The following is a 13,974-nucleotide window of genomic DNA, read 5'->3' as shown; positions in this document are numbered from 1 at the left end:
TCATCCTGAAGGAGTGCCACTTGGTACTGATTATTAACTACTTTACCAATTTACATTATCTGCAAATTTTGACATCAGGCTTTCTATCCCTTTGTCGATGTTGTTTATGAAAATCAGAAATGAGAGTGGTCCAAGAACCACTCCTTGGGGAACCCCAATTTGACTTTACAACATCAACCTGAAGAATATCGTTAGTCACAACTCTCTGCCTTCTGCTCTTCAGCTTCCCAGCAATCTATTTAGAATTTTTCCATTGATCCCAATATGTTCCAGCTTATACAATAACCTGTCATGAGGGACTGAGTCAAAATGCCTTTCTAAAATCCAAATAAACTATGTTGAAATTGTTCCATAAATCCAGCTCATGAGTAACTGTCTCAAAATATCCTGCTAAGTTAAACATAATTTTTCTGAGATAAACACGTTAGTGCTAAGCATCAATTCAGTTCGTAGTAAATCAAAGTAGGTGAATGGCATTGTTTTCGTTACATCTCATATTGTGAATGCCTTCACAGCAAGTTTCTTATTATTGCGCTACCTCGAATAAGCATTGCTTCCCTGGCAGAGAAGACTAATGTTACTTATTTTCGCTAGATACCACCACCCAGAAGGCGCCATTTTGAAGCTTGTTGGCCTCTCATTGGTGGTTGGGCAGGTACCCCAGTGATATGATGTGTAAGAACTCAGTTATAAAGTTAAACTCCACAATATAAGAGAGATACAAGACAGTTTGTGATAGTGAAGTACTAAAAAGGGTTTAGGGCTAAAAGCTTGTTACTCATTCTATCACTGGAGTACTGCCTGCCCACCGATGAGAGGCCAACAATCTAAACCTCTTGGTGGAAACCACCACCCAGCTGGCCCCGGGTGCCAAGCGTATTTCGAGGCCAAGCGATATTCTTGTGATAAATAGAGAGCTCTTGTAAAGTGACTGAAGTTATTTCCTTTTAAGTTCCTACATTTCTATCAACAGCTTTTCTGAGAGGCCAACAATCTAAACCTCTTGGTGGAAACCACCACCCAGCTGGCCCCGGGTGCCAAGCGTATTTCGAGGCCAAGCGATATTCTTGTGATAAATAGAGAGCTCTTGTAAAGTGACTGAAGTTATTTCCTTTTAAGTTCCTACATTTCTATCAACAGCTTTTCTTTAAAACTAGTTCTATACTTGAAAACCACTAGTTAGAACACAGAAAGGAAACACACCTTTCTTTTTCCTATATATATTTTTTTTTTTTTTTTTTTTTTTTGAGTTGGTAGTTGTTGGCGCATCGGCTTCTGTGGCCATATTGCACCTCCCAAGGTTTTTGCAGTACTTTGATCCAAGCCTGAGGCAGGAATCGAACCCGCGACCTTTGGGTTGCGGCCGTGCTATATATATATATATATTTTTTTTGTTCTATTAATCAACTAACACTTCAACCGCTTGGCCTCTGAGCGGCACTGCTCCTGCTTCCCCGTGGCGGGGCCGGTAATCTGGGGGAAAAGTTATCCCCCAGGGCTAAAAGGAGCAACGATGGATAAAAATGAATACAGGCATACCTCGATTAACGAATAGGATGCGTTCCACGAAATTACTTCGTTAAGCGAAACTTCGTTTTCAGAGGTAAAAATACTATGGCCAGAATAGGGATACGTTCCTACGTAAAGAAAATGAAAAGTTTTTTTACGAACAAAGAAAAGTTTTATTAAATAAACAGTCAACTTACATACAAAGTGAAATCACATTTTAAAATATGAGGTTAAAGTTGATTGTTAATGCTTTTTTTCTCTTTCATTTAACAATTGCCTATACGGAGTTATTGCATTTAACACTGATCGCTTAACTATAACACTTCTTCCTAAATCAGGATCATTTTCACTAAAAAAATTTAAAACGTTTTCAATGTCATTTAAGCACCTTTTTAAATCTTTGGTTGTTAACACTTTTTCGGCAGGAACTTCTTTAACCTTCGCCTTCATTATCTTTGTCTTCGTTGCTAACAAGGTTTTCTAAATCTTCCACTGAAAAACCATCTTCTGCATTCAATAAATTTCTAACATCCTCTTCATCGACATTTTCGAAACCTATTGATTGAGCCATCTGGATAACTTCATTTCTAATTTCTTGGATGTTATTTTCTTCTTCTAGTACAACTTCTGGCCATATTTTGCGCCAAACTCCATTTAAGCATTTCTTAGTGACTTCTTTCCAAGAACTATCAATGTTTTCAATTGCGTTTTTAATGGTGTAGTTTTTCCAAAAAGTTTTAACTGTCATTTCCTCTTTATCCTCTAGTTCAGGTAAATTGCTTAAAATTCGATGCAGATAATAAGCTTTAAATGATGCTATTACTCCCTGATCCAATGGTTGAATCAGGAAAGTTGTGTTTGCTGGAAGAAACACAACTTTGACAGGAATGCATGTGTCCAACGTGTTAAGATCAGTAGGATGTCCCGGAGCATTGTCTAACAACAAAAGAGCTTTTTCTTCAAAGTTGTTTTTTTTTGACAATACCGTTTTACTCCAGGACAAAAGTGGTTAACAAACCAATCAGTAAATAACTCCTTGGTAACCCACGCTTTTCTATTTGCTTTCCATATTACAGGTAAATTCATTTTTATGTTACCTTTTAACGCCCTCGGATTTTCTGAATGGTAAACTAATAACAATTTTAATTTATAATCGCCAGAGGCATTTGATCCAAAGAGTAACGTTAAACGGTCTTTGGCTGCTTTGAACCCAGCAGCTGATTTTTCTTCAATAGAAATGAAGCTTTTTGTTGGTAGCCGTTTCCAGAACAAACCGCTTTCGTCAACATTGAACACCAAATTTGGTGGAAAATTTTCACGTTCAATTATTTCCTTTAGTTTTTCTGGAAACTTATTTGCAGCTTCTCCTGTTAATTTTACACTATGAATCCTGGCCCGTTTTTTTAAATTTCTCGAACCGACCACGAGAAGCCCTAAAGGTTTCCGTAATTTCTTCAGTTTGTTTAGATTTCAGGTGATTAAACAAAAATAATGCTTTTTCTTGAATCACCATTTGACTTAAAGGCATATGACGTTGACATATCATCTATCCACAAACTTAACATTTTCTCCATTTTTTTAAAATTGGATTCCTTAAGCGAGTTAATTTTGCCGCTGTAACATCTGTACAATTCTGAGCAGACTGTTTTATTTTTTCTGATTAACTTAGTATGGTTGTTAAAGTTGATTGCGCTAATCCTAAAGAATGTGCCACGTCGGATTTTCTTTCGTCGCTTTCAACACGTCGTACGATATTTAGTTTAGTTTCCAAAGAAATTGCTTTTCTTTTCTTTGATTCTGACATTTTAATTAACTAAAACAAAAATATTTCTATTAAAATTTACAAAATCTACGTTATGTAATGCTACAAAGAACCTACGTCGATTATTGCAATGCGCCACACTGAAACAACGTCAATAATGTAAACAACAACTAAATTATGCGATTGACGCGCAAAACTGTTATAACAGACACGCCCGCAGCTCGGGAGCACTCGGGAATACATAACGAGTCGCCGTCAGTCACCAATCGAATGATTGTCGGGCGTTGGTCTTAAATTGGAATATTTTTTTTATGTTAAATGGGGCTTGAAATTGCGGACTTCGTTATATTGAGGCTTCGTTATCAGAGGTAACGTTAACCGAGGTATGCCTGTATCCACCTCTTGAGCCTTCAAACTCAAGGCTAGATAAACCAAACAATGAAGACCTGAACCAACCAAAAAGGCTCCGAAGAGAAGTGCAGTGCAATGAAATGCCAAACTTTCTGATGATACACTCTCTCTCCAACCAACCTGTCGGAAAATTATCACCATTCGTCATCCAAAGATTTCTGGAATCGATTGCTGGAACACCAAAAATGGTTAAACGACTGCAATGTGGAGACCTATTAATTGAAACAGCCAACTCCAAACATTCCGAGTGGCTGCTCAAAACAACGACATTCGGTGGCCTGCCAGTATCTATTACTTCACACAACACCTTAAATTCCTCGAAAGGCGTTATAACCAAATGGGACCTACTTACAATATCAGAAGAGGAATTAGTTCAAGAACTGAGTAATCAAAAAGTAACCAACGCCAAACGCATAATGACTAAAAAAGATGGAAATCTCGTCCCAACTAGGTCAATCATTTTAACCTTCAGTACCCCAGATTTGCCATCCTCAGTAAAAGCTGGCTATTTAAACTGCCGAATTCGGGCTTATATTCCTAATCCCATTCGTTGTTTTAAATGTCAAAAATATGGACATTCCCAACAAGCATGCAGAGGAGAAGCTATTTGTCCTATTTGTGGTTCCAAGGAACATACACAAGCAGACTGTTCAGCATCAAGTCCCATCTGCCCCAACTGCAAAGAAAGTCACCCAGCATTTTCAAAATCCTGTGAAATGTGGAAAACAGGGAAAACAATTCAAAAATATAAAATTGAACACAAAGTCACATACCCTGAGGCACGTAGACAGGTTATGTTGACCATGCCCAGTCGTTCATATGCATCTCACTCGAAGCTTTATTTCAACAGCAGTACAAACAGATGTATCAATACCCCCCAGCACATCTATGGCTAATTGGGTTAAAAATACATTATCTAATTCAGGAAAAGACACACATCAAACTAAAACCAGTGAATCGACCAACACTCCAATCAGCATCCCAACTGATACTCGGACACTCTCGCATGATAAAGAAAAATTAAAAACTACCAAAGAAAACAAGAAACCTGAATCATCCACCAATAGTATGGAAGTAGACGTACACTCAGATCTTGAAGAACCCATACTAGAACTCCATGCAAATTACACTATGGATACTGGGCGCCCCAGCTTCCCAAAAAAATACCGAAAAAGTGCTCAAACAAAAAACAGTCTGATGAATCATCCTCAACTAAACCTAAATGAATCACAGTATCTTACAATGGAATTGCAGAGGTTTTCGTTGCAACACTGACGATATTAAATACCTAATTAACCGATTTTCTCCAGCTGCCTTCTGTCTACAGGAAACTTACCCGACCTCACAAATTTCTCCTTCGATAAAGAACTATTGCCTTTATCGAAGAGATCGAAATACCGCTAATTCTGCCCATGGTGGTGTAGCAATCCTAGTAAACTCGAAGATCCCAACTAGGCATATCACACTCCAAACTGAAATTGAAGCTGTTGCTGTTCGCATAACTCTCCATGATGCAATAACACTTGTCTCAATCTACCTACCACCAAACCGTATTTACTCTTTAAAAGATCTTGAAGACCTCTTTATACAGATACCTCCACCTCTCTGTATATTAGGGGACTTTAACGGGCACCACCCGTTATGGGGCTCTCCTAAATTGGATAGATGGGGCCGATTAATTGAAAGCTTTTTAGAGGCACTAAATTTCAGTATACTCAATACTGGTGCACCGACACACGTACAGCTCCCAGCAGGACACACTTCAGCAATAGATCTCTCGATTTGTTCACCAGTACTAGTCCCAACCATAGAGTGGTATGTAATAAATGATCCCATGGGCAGTGACCACTTCCCAATAGTATGCAACTTTCTGAAAGCAAAGACTCCTTCAATTCAACCCTGCAGAAAGTGGAAATTTGTCCGAGCAGACCGGGCAAAATTTCAATCATCAATCGACCTTGATGAAGAAAAAATCCGCCTCCAACATATTGATGAAGTGACAGAATACATCACGTCGCATCTTCTAAATGTGGCTAAGAACACAATACCACTATCAAATCCTCCAGGCCGAAAGCATCATAATTACTGGTGGAATGACAAATGCACCACAGCAAAGAGAGCAAAAAATAAAGCCTGGAATTTGTTTCGGCAATGTCCGAGCACAGTCAATCTCATTAATTACAAGAAATTAAGGGAAAAAGCACGCTTCATACAAAAGCAAGCAAAGAAAGAATCCTGGATCCGTTTTGCCTCAAGTTTTCACAGAAATACTGATTCCAAAATAATATGGAAAAAAATTAGACAGCTGTCTGGTAAGTTTCCTACCATACCTTCTCCAATTCTCTCTTGGAATGGGAAAGATCTCTCTAATCCAGTAGATATAGCTAATGCTTTGGGCAATACTTTTGCCGAAATCTCAGCAGCAACAGCCTATCCTAACTCATTCCAAAGAATTAAAAACACTGAGGAAAAACATGGTACTCATTTTAAAACTGCCCGTCTTCTCCCATATAACAAACCTCTGCAATATTCTGAACTTTTACATGTCATTCAAACCGCCCACAATGGTGCTGCCGGGCCAGATGGGATTTATTATGTCATGCTACAACATCTTGATGACAAAGCTTTGCACTCCCTCCTGGTCTTTTACAATCGCATTTTTTTAGAAAATGTTTTTCCAGCTACTTGGCATCACTCTACAGTTTTGGCTTTCCTGAAACCTGGAAAAGATCCATCCAACCCCAATAGCTATAGACCCATATCTCTCTCAAGCTGCCTCAGCAAAATTCTTGAGAAAATTATACACAGAAGACTCGTCTGGATTATTGAGTCGGAACAGCTAATGAGCCATAACCAATATGGCTTCCGTCAAAACAGGTCATGCTTAGATCTTATGGTCAAGGCTGAATTTGCCATCCTTAATGCTTTTGTCAAACATGAACATCTAGTAATGGTTTCAATAGACATAGAGAAGGCTTTTGATACCACCTGGCGGTGTGGTATACTTAGTGATCTTTACCTTCTCGGACTACGAGGGAAACTTCCTATATTTGTTCAGAACTTCTTACATACTAGATCATTTCAATTTCGATACCAACATGCCCTTTCCACAACTTTCATCCAGGAAGGTGTTCCACAGGGATCAGTACTGAGTGCCACTCTTTTTGTTCTGAGAATAGATTCTATCACTAAGCAGCTTCCAAATACAGTTGAGACTTACCTTTATGCAGATGACCTTGCGATCTCCTGTCATTCTCAAAACATGAGGTCTATTGAAAGACAGCTTCAGATATCACTTAATAAAATTCAACAATGGGCGAGCCTCAACGGCTATCGGCTCTCGCAGCAGAAAACAGTTGCCATCCACTTCTGTAGACAACGCAAACTTCATCCAGATCCCGAACTTCAAATTTCTAACATCTTTGTCCCATCATCATCATCATCAGCCATTTTCAATCCACTGCAGGATGAAGGCCTCTCCAGCAACTTTCCAGTTCCTTCTGTTTTGAGCACTGGCCATCCATTTACTACTCAAAAACTCATGAATTTCATCTATCCATCTCCGCCTTTGTCTTCCAGGTTTTCTTCTAGCTCCTCTTGGGTACCATTCTGTTATTTTCTTAGTCCATCTGTCATCATGTCTTCGAGCTATGTGTCCTGCCCAAGACCATTTTAGTTCTTTAGTTTTGATAAGAATGTCCTTTACTTGAGTTTGCAATATTCCATTTGGAATATTCCCAATATAATTCGTTCCATTCTTCGCTGTGTACTTCTTAGCTTCTCTTCCATTCTTTTGGTGAGTGCCCAAGTTTCACTTCCATAAGTCATGGTGGGGAGTATACATTGATTCATTATTTTACGTTTCAGACAAACTGGGATATTGCTCTTCAGTATGTGACTATATTTCCTGAATGCTATCCATCCAAAATTTATTCTTCTCTTGACTTCCAGCCATTTATCATTATTACAGCTAATAACTTGTCCCAGATAAGTATATGACTCCACCTTTTCAATTACTGCTCCTTCAATCATTATTTCCCTTTCCGTGGCATACTTGTTCATCATTACTTTTGTTTTAGCCATATTCATCTTTAGTCCAAAATCCTTACTAACTCTGCATAACTGATTAAGATTTTCCTCTAATTCTTTGGGATCGTGGCTTATGACCACAATGTCATCTGCAAATCGTAAATGGTTTAGGTACTTTCCGTTCACATTGACTCCTTTCTGCGACCAGTCTAATCTTCTGAAAGCTTCCTCAAGGGCAGCAGTAAACAGCTTCGGAGATATTGTGTCTCCTTGTCGAACTCCTTTCTCGATTTTAAATTTGCTACTGTCTTTGTCTAGTCTAATAAAGGATGTAGCACTCTCATATATTTTCTTCAAAATCATAATATATGGAGTATCTATGCCTTGTCTTTCCAGTGCCCGAAACATTGCCTTATGCTGTATGGATTCAAATGCCTTTTCATAATCCACAAATGCCAGTCACCAGCAACATCAGATTTCTTGGATTAATCCTTGACAACAAGTTAAATTTCCTAGATCATATTAAAAATGTACGGACCTCATGTCTAAAGAAGTTAAACATACTCAGAGCTTTATCTGCCCAAACGTGGGGTGCAGATCGTACCTCGCTTCTTCGTTTATACAGGGCATTAATCAGATCCCGTCTCGATTATGGTGCTCCAATCTATGATTCTGCCAGAAAGAGCGCATTACGCTGGCTTGATCCAATTCAGCACAGTGCTTTGAGAATTGCAATTGGTGCATTCAGAACGTCGTCAGTACATAGTCTCTACATTGATGCTCACGAGCCCCCACTAACTTTACGCAGGAAAACACTGTTACTCAAATATGCTGTCAAGATACAAAGTTGTGCCTCTCGTCTGGTTCAGTCATACCTTTTCAACCCACCGTTAGAAATCCTATACAGAAACAAACCTAGCATAGTAAAACCAGCTGGTCTTCGCCTTCTTGAATTGGTGCAAGTTTGGAATATTTCCATCCATTCTGTAAAGCAGGTAGCAACCTATACTCAACCACCATGGGCTCCTCCTCCTCTTCCAACCTGTGACACTTACCTCTGTCAATGGAGAAAGAATACTTTGCAAGCATCAAATGTCAACCAAATTCATGCAGTTCACACTCAAAGATATACTGATTTCTCCCCAATTTATACAGATGGCTCTAAATCTAATTCAAATGTTGGAGCAGCTGCAGTGTTTCCGAATACAACTGTATCAGTTTCCCTTCCATCAGAATTTAGTATATTTTCTGCTGAATTATATGCAATTAAACTAGCTTTAGAAAATCTCTGTTCTGACAGTTCCTTCAAATCAGTTATTTATACTGATTCCTTCAGCTCAATCATGTCGTTATGTAATTCCTCAGATAAAGTCCACCCTATTCTTGATGAAATCAGAAGCTTATTACTGCAAATTAAAGAACGCAACCAACTGTTCACTTTTTGCTGGATTCCATCCCATTCTGGTATTTTAGGCAATGAACTGGCCGATAAAGCTGCAAAAAATCCAACTACTTTTGATTTAACCAATATCCCTGTTCCACCATCAGATTATGTACTAACTGTTCATGCTGCTTGCCTATCACAATGGACAGCACTCTGGCACTCTCAGACTAATAATAAACTCTTTCAGTTTAAACATGATCCAAAAATTTGGCGCTCCAGTATCCGTACATCGAGACAAGAAGTAGTCCTTTCAAGGACAAGAATAGGACATACCCATCTGACCCACCTTCATTTACTCACAGGAGATGATCCACCACAATGTACACATTGTTCTAATAATTTGACTGTAAAACATATTCTTATTGGCTGCCCCTATTATAAACAAGCCAGAACTTCATCCTTGATCTCACTGGTTAATCTCCATAAACCAATAACTCTTGAAAATCTCATTGGTGATAAGGCAGATATTTCTGAAATTTTTGACTTTCTCAGGCAAACTGGGCTTTTCAATTATTTCTGATTTCGGATTTTCTTTTGATTTAGGGAAAACTCATGTTTTAATATAATAAGTGAATAGGCACATTATAGCCTTAGCAGCTTATGTGCCATTAAGCCTCCAGAACAACAACAACAACAACCACCCAGCTGACATCGAATTGGTGTCAGCTGGGTGGTGGTATTCACCAAGAATAAGTAACATTAGTGTTCTCTACCAGGGGAAGCATTGCTTATTAGCGGTATTGCAATAACAGGAAACGTGTTGTGAAGGCATTCACAATATGAGATGTAACAAAAATTATTCCATTTCACCTACTTCGGTGATTTACTACGAACTAAAATGATGCTTTCCACTAACTTGTTCATCTAGTAAATTTCCCATAATCTTTCATCCCTAAACCCTTTTTAGTACATGATTTTCCCTTAACAAAATCATGTTGTTTGTTATTCATAAAGCCATATCAATCTAAGTATCCTTGGGATGCATCCTTAGTCATTGCCTCTAAGATTTTCCCTATCAGTGAAATCTGACTGACTGATCTTTAGTTACTGACATTGCTCTTAAAACCGCCTTTATGTATTGGTGATATGTTGGCACGTTTCCAATCCAAAGGAATCTCTCCTGAGTCCAAAGATGCCCTCATAATTAACTTCAATGGTTCAATACATTCCTGGTGGCCTTCCTCAAAATTACTGTGTATATGGCATTAACATAGTGACCAATTTGATTGAATGCTATGATGTGGTCACAAAGTTACTGGATGCAACAAATAATTTTTATATATCATATACTTTGATTTCAGGAAAGCTTTGGATACTGTTGCACATAGAAGACTGCTGTACAAATTGGAGCAGTATGGCATTAAGGGCAAGTTTCTATAATGAATAAAGGAAGGATGGTTGATTGGGAGAAGACAGTGGTAATCAGTGGACACTGCTCTTCATGGACTAATGTTATTAGTGGAGTCCCCAGGATTCAGTGTTGGGCCCATTGTTGTTTTGAATATCTATCAGTGATATTGATGAAGGTATATCAGGCTTAATGTCAAAGTTTGCAGATGATACAAAAGTTGGCAGGGTTGTTAATGACAGTGTTCTACTCAAACTGGATGTAGAAAAGTTGGGCTGATGGGCCGAGAAGTGGCAACTGAAGTTTAACTTTGACAAATGCACAAAGTACTGCAGGATAGCAGTAACTCCAAAGAAATGTACCAACTGGGTGGTGTTACACTCAAGGTGAATTAAAGAGACCTGGAGAATTAAAGAGACCTGGTGGTAATTGTGCAGTCAGACATGAAGTTTTCGAGCATTGCAGACAGGGTGCCAGAGTAGGTCATGGGTCTTGTCATTGATATACAGGAATTTTGCAAGCAGGGATAAGGATGTGATTATCTCCCCTTGTATAAGGCAATGGTCAGGCTACGATGTAGAGTTGTTAGAACGAGTACAGAGAAGGGCAACAAGACTGGTGGGGGGAACAAAGGGGTGCTCTTATGAAGAAAGGCTTAAATTTTGTGAATTGCAGCTTCTAGGCACCTGTGAGGTGATCTGATTGAGGTGTATAAGGCCTTGAATTGATTAAGCAGGCTCACTGTTGATGGGATTAGCATTAGCATTAGTAGAGGCATTTGATGCAAGAAAGCAAGCTTATGCAGCATCAGCCAAAAAAAAAAAAAAAAAAAAAAAAACCCACTTCCACTTCACCCCTCTGTTTGTTCAAAATACCTGTCCAGCTGAGCCTTAAACTTATTTAGGCTATCAACCTCCACCACAAGGGATGGAAGTCTGTTCCCACCAACGAACCACCGCTGGCTAAAGGCAAATTTCCGCACGTCTACCCTACATCTGTCTTTCCTCAATTTGAATTTATGCCCTCTCAGGTGATTTTTCTGAGCTAGAGGAAGAATCCCATCAGCATTGAGCATGCTTAAACCATTCAAGGCTTTATACACCTCTATCAGATCACCTCACTGGTGCCTAGTCTCCAGACACTGTAATTTGCAAAACTTAAGCCTTTCTTCGTAAGAGCACCCCTTTGTTCCATTCACTAATCTTGTTGCCCTTCTCTGTACTCGTTCCAGCAGCTCTACATCCTTCTTGAAATGAGGCCTCCAGACCTGTATACAGTACTCTAGGTGTGGCCTGACCATTGCCTTATACAATGGAATAATCACCTCCTTATCCCTGCTGGAAAAATTCCTGTATATCATTGACAATACTCCATGAGCTACTCTTGCAGCCCGTCTGCACTGCTCAGAGAACTTCATATCTGCCTGCACAACCACCCCCAAGTCCCTTTCATTCTCTGCCACTGTCAGTGTAGTACCACAGAGTTGATACGTTGCTCTGGGGTTGCTGTTTCCTATGTGTAGTACTTTACATTTGTCAATGTTAAACTTCATTTGCCACCTCTCAGCCCATCTGCTCAACCTTTCCAGATCCTGTTGCAGCAGCATAGTGTCAGTAGTGTCCTTGACAACCCTGCCAACCTTTGTATCATCTGCAAACTTGGACATTAAGCTCGATATACCATCATCAATATCATTTATAAATACAGAAAACAATAATGGACCCAACACTGAGCCCTGAGGGACTCCACTAATAACATTAGTCCACGATGAGGAGTGTCCATTGATTACCACTCTCTGTCTTCTCCCCCTCAACCACCCCTTTATCCATAGCAGCAATTTGCCTCCAATGTCACACTGCTCCAATTTGTGTAGCAGTCTTCCATGTGCAACAGTATCAAAAGCCTTTCTAAGATCCAAGTATATAATATCAAAGTTATTCCCTGCATCCAGTTCTTTTGTGACTGCATCATAGTATCCAATCAAGTTGGTCAGGCAAGACTTCCCCTTAACAAAACCATGCTGTGTCTGAGCTATAACTGAAGTCTTGTCTAAATGATCCTGCAGTGCTTCTTTAACCAGTGCCTCCATTAATTTTCCTGGAACAGAAGTTAAGCTCACAGGTCTATAATTACTTGTGTCAGCCTTTGATCCTCCTTTGTGAATTGGGGTCACATTTGCACATTTCCAGTCTATGGATACCTCCCCTGAGTCCAAGGAAGCTCTCATAATTATGGCTAAGGATTTGCTTACTTCCTTTGCTGCCTCCTTTAATATAACTGGATAGATCCCAGCCACCCCGGGTGCCTTTCTTGTGTTTATCTTCAACAGTTTCTCCTCCACTTTACTCCCAGTTATTTCAAGATTCTGTAGCTTACTGCTAGAGTTGAATACACCTCTGGCATTCCCCTTGCTGAATAACTCCTCATGTGTGAATGTCGATACAAAATATTCATTTAGTTTGTTAGCTACCTGAGCAGGATCATCAACAGTTGACTCATCAATATCAAGTGGACCAATCTGATTCATCCCCTTCCTTTTAGAGTTTACATAAGTAAAGAACTCTTTGCTGTTTTTCTTTGCATCCCTTGCCAAGGATTTCTCGTAATCTGCCTTCGCCTGCCTAACCTCCTTTGTAACTTGGTTGCATATCAACTTGTATCTATCATAGGCTTCTGTGTCATGTGTTAATTTGTAAGTATCCCATGCATTTTTCTTCATGTTGCTCAGATTACAAACCTGAGGGGACATAATCTGAAATTGAGGAAAGACAGTTGTCGAATATATGTGTGGAAATTTGCCTTTAGCCATCGGGTAGTTGATTGCTGGAAGAAACTTCCATCTGTTATTGTGAAAGTTGATAGCTTAAGTAAATTCAAGGAAGAAGTGGACAAACTTTTGGAGCGAATGGATCGGTGAAATGGGAAGGGTTTTTTTTTTTTTTTTGTCTGATGCTGTATAAACTTGCTTTATTGCGTTATATGCCTATGGATCCCAAAGGTTGTCAAAACGAGACTTATGGATTGCATGGCAGATGTTGATATCATAATCTATTTATTCCTAGACTCTTGCCAGTATGCCTGTGATAATTGTTGCCATCACCTCATTGCTCCTGTGCTTCAGTTTAGGATTGTCTGTTGACAGCACAAACGACTGGAAGATGAAATCACAGGAATCTTTGCAAAGTTCAGGCATAAGTTAGTAATTCAATGTGTCCAGGTATTGGATTGTCTTTTCCATAAAAATGAAGAGGTTGTATATATATATATATATATATATATTTTTATATGTGAAGTGGCACAAAACATGTTTATTTTTGGGAGTATACCATTCATGCTCAAAGACTTAGTAATCGTTTTCAGCATCTTGTATCTGAATTTTGTGGCGGTTGGTTTCCCATTTAAGTGAGAAGTGACCTTCTGTTGAAACAAGCTGTGCTCACACCATCCTTTTCAAAGAATTTGTATCCCTTG

General features: G+C 39.1%; 1 protein-coding gene across 1 annotated transcript in view; it reads left to right on the top strand.

The window, feature by feature from the left end:
- Positions 1–13,974, top strand: part of LOC150083320 (focadhesin-like) — a 181,298-nt gene that overhangs the window by 40,554 nt on the left and 126,770 nt on the right. The window lies entirely within an intron of this gene.

Source organism: Mastigoproctus giganteus, chromosome 7 (genome assembly GCF_048544385.1).
Source record: "Mastigoproctus giganteus isolate SK-2022 chromosome 7, ASM4854438v1, whole genome shotgun sequence".
Classification (NCBI taxonomy): domain Eukaryota; kingdom Metazoa; phylum Arthropoda; class Arachnida; order Uropygi; family Thelyphonidae; genus Mastigoproctus; species Mastigoproctus giganteus.
This window is presented reverse-complemented; position numbering and strand designations above follow the sequence as displayed.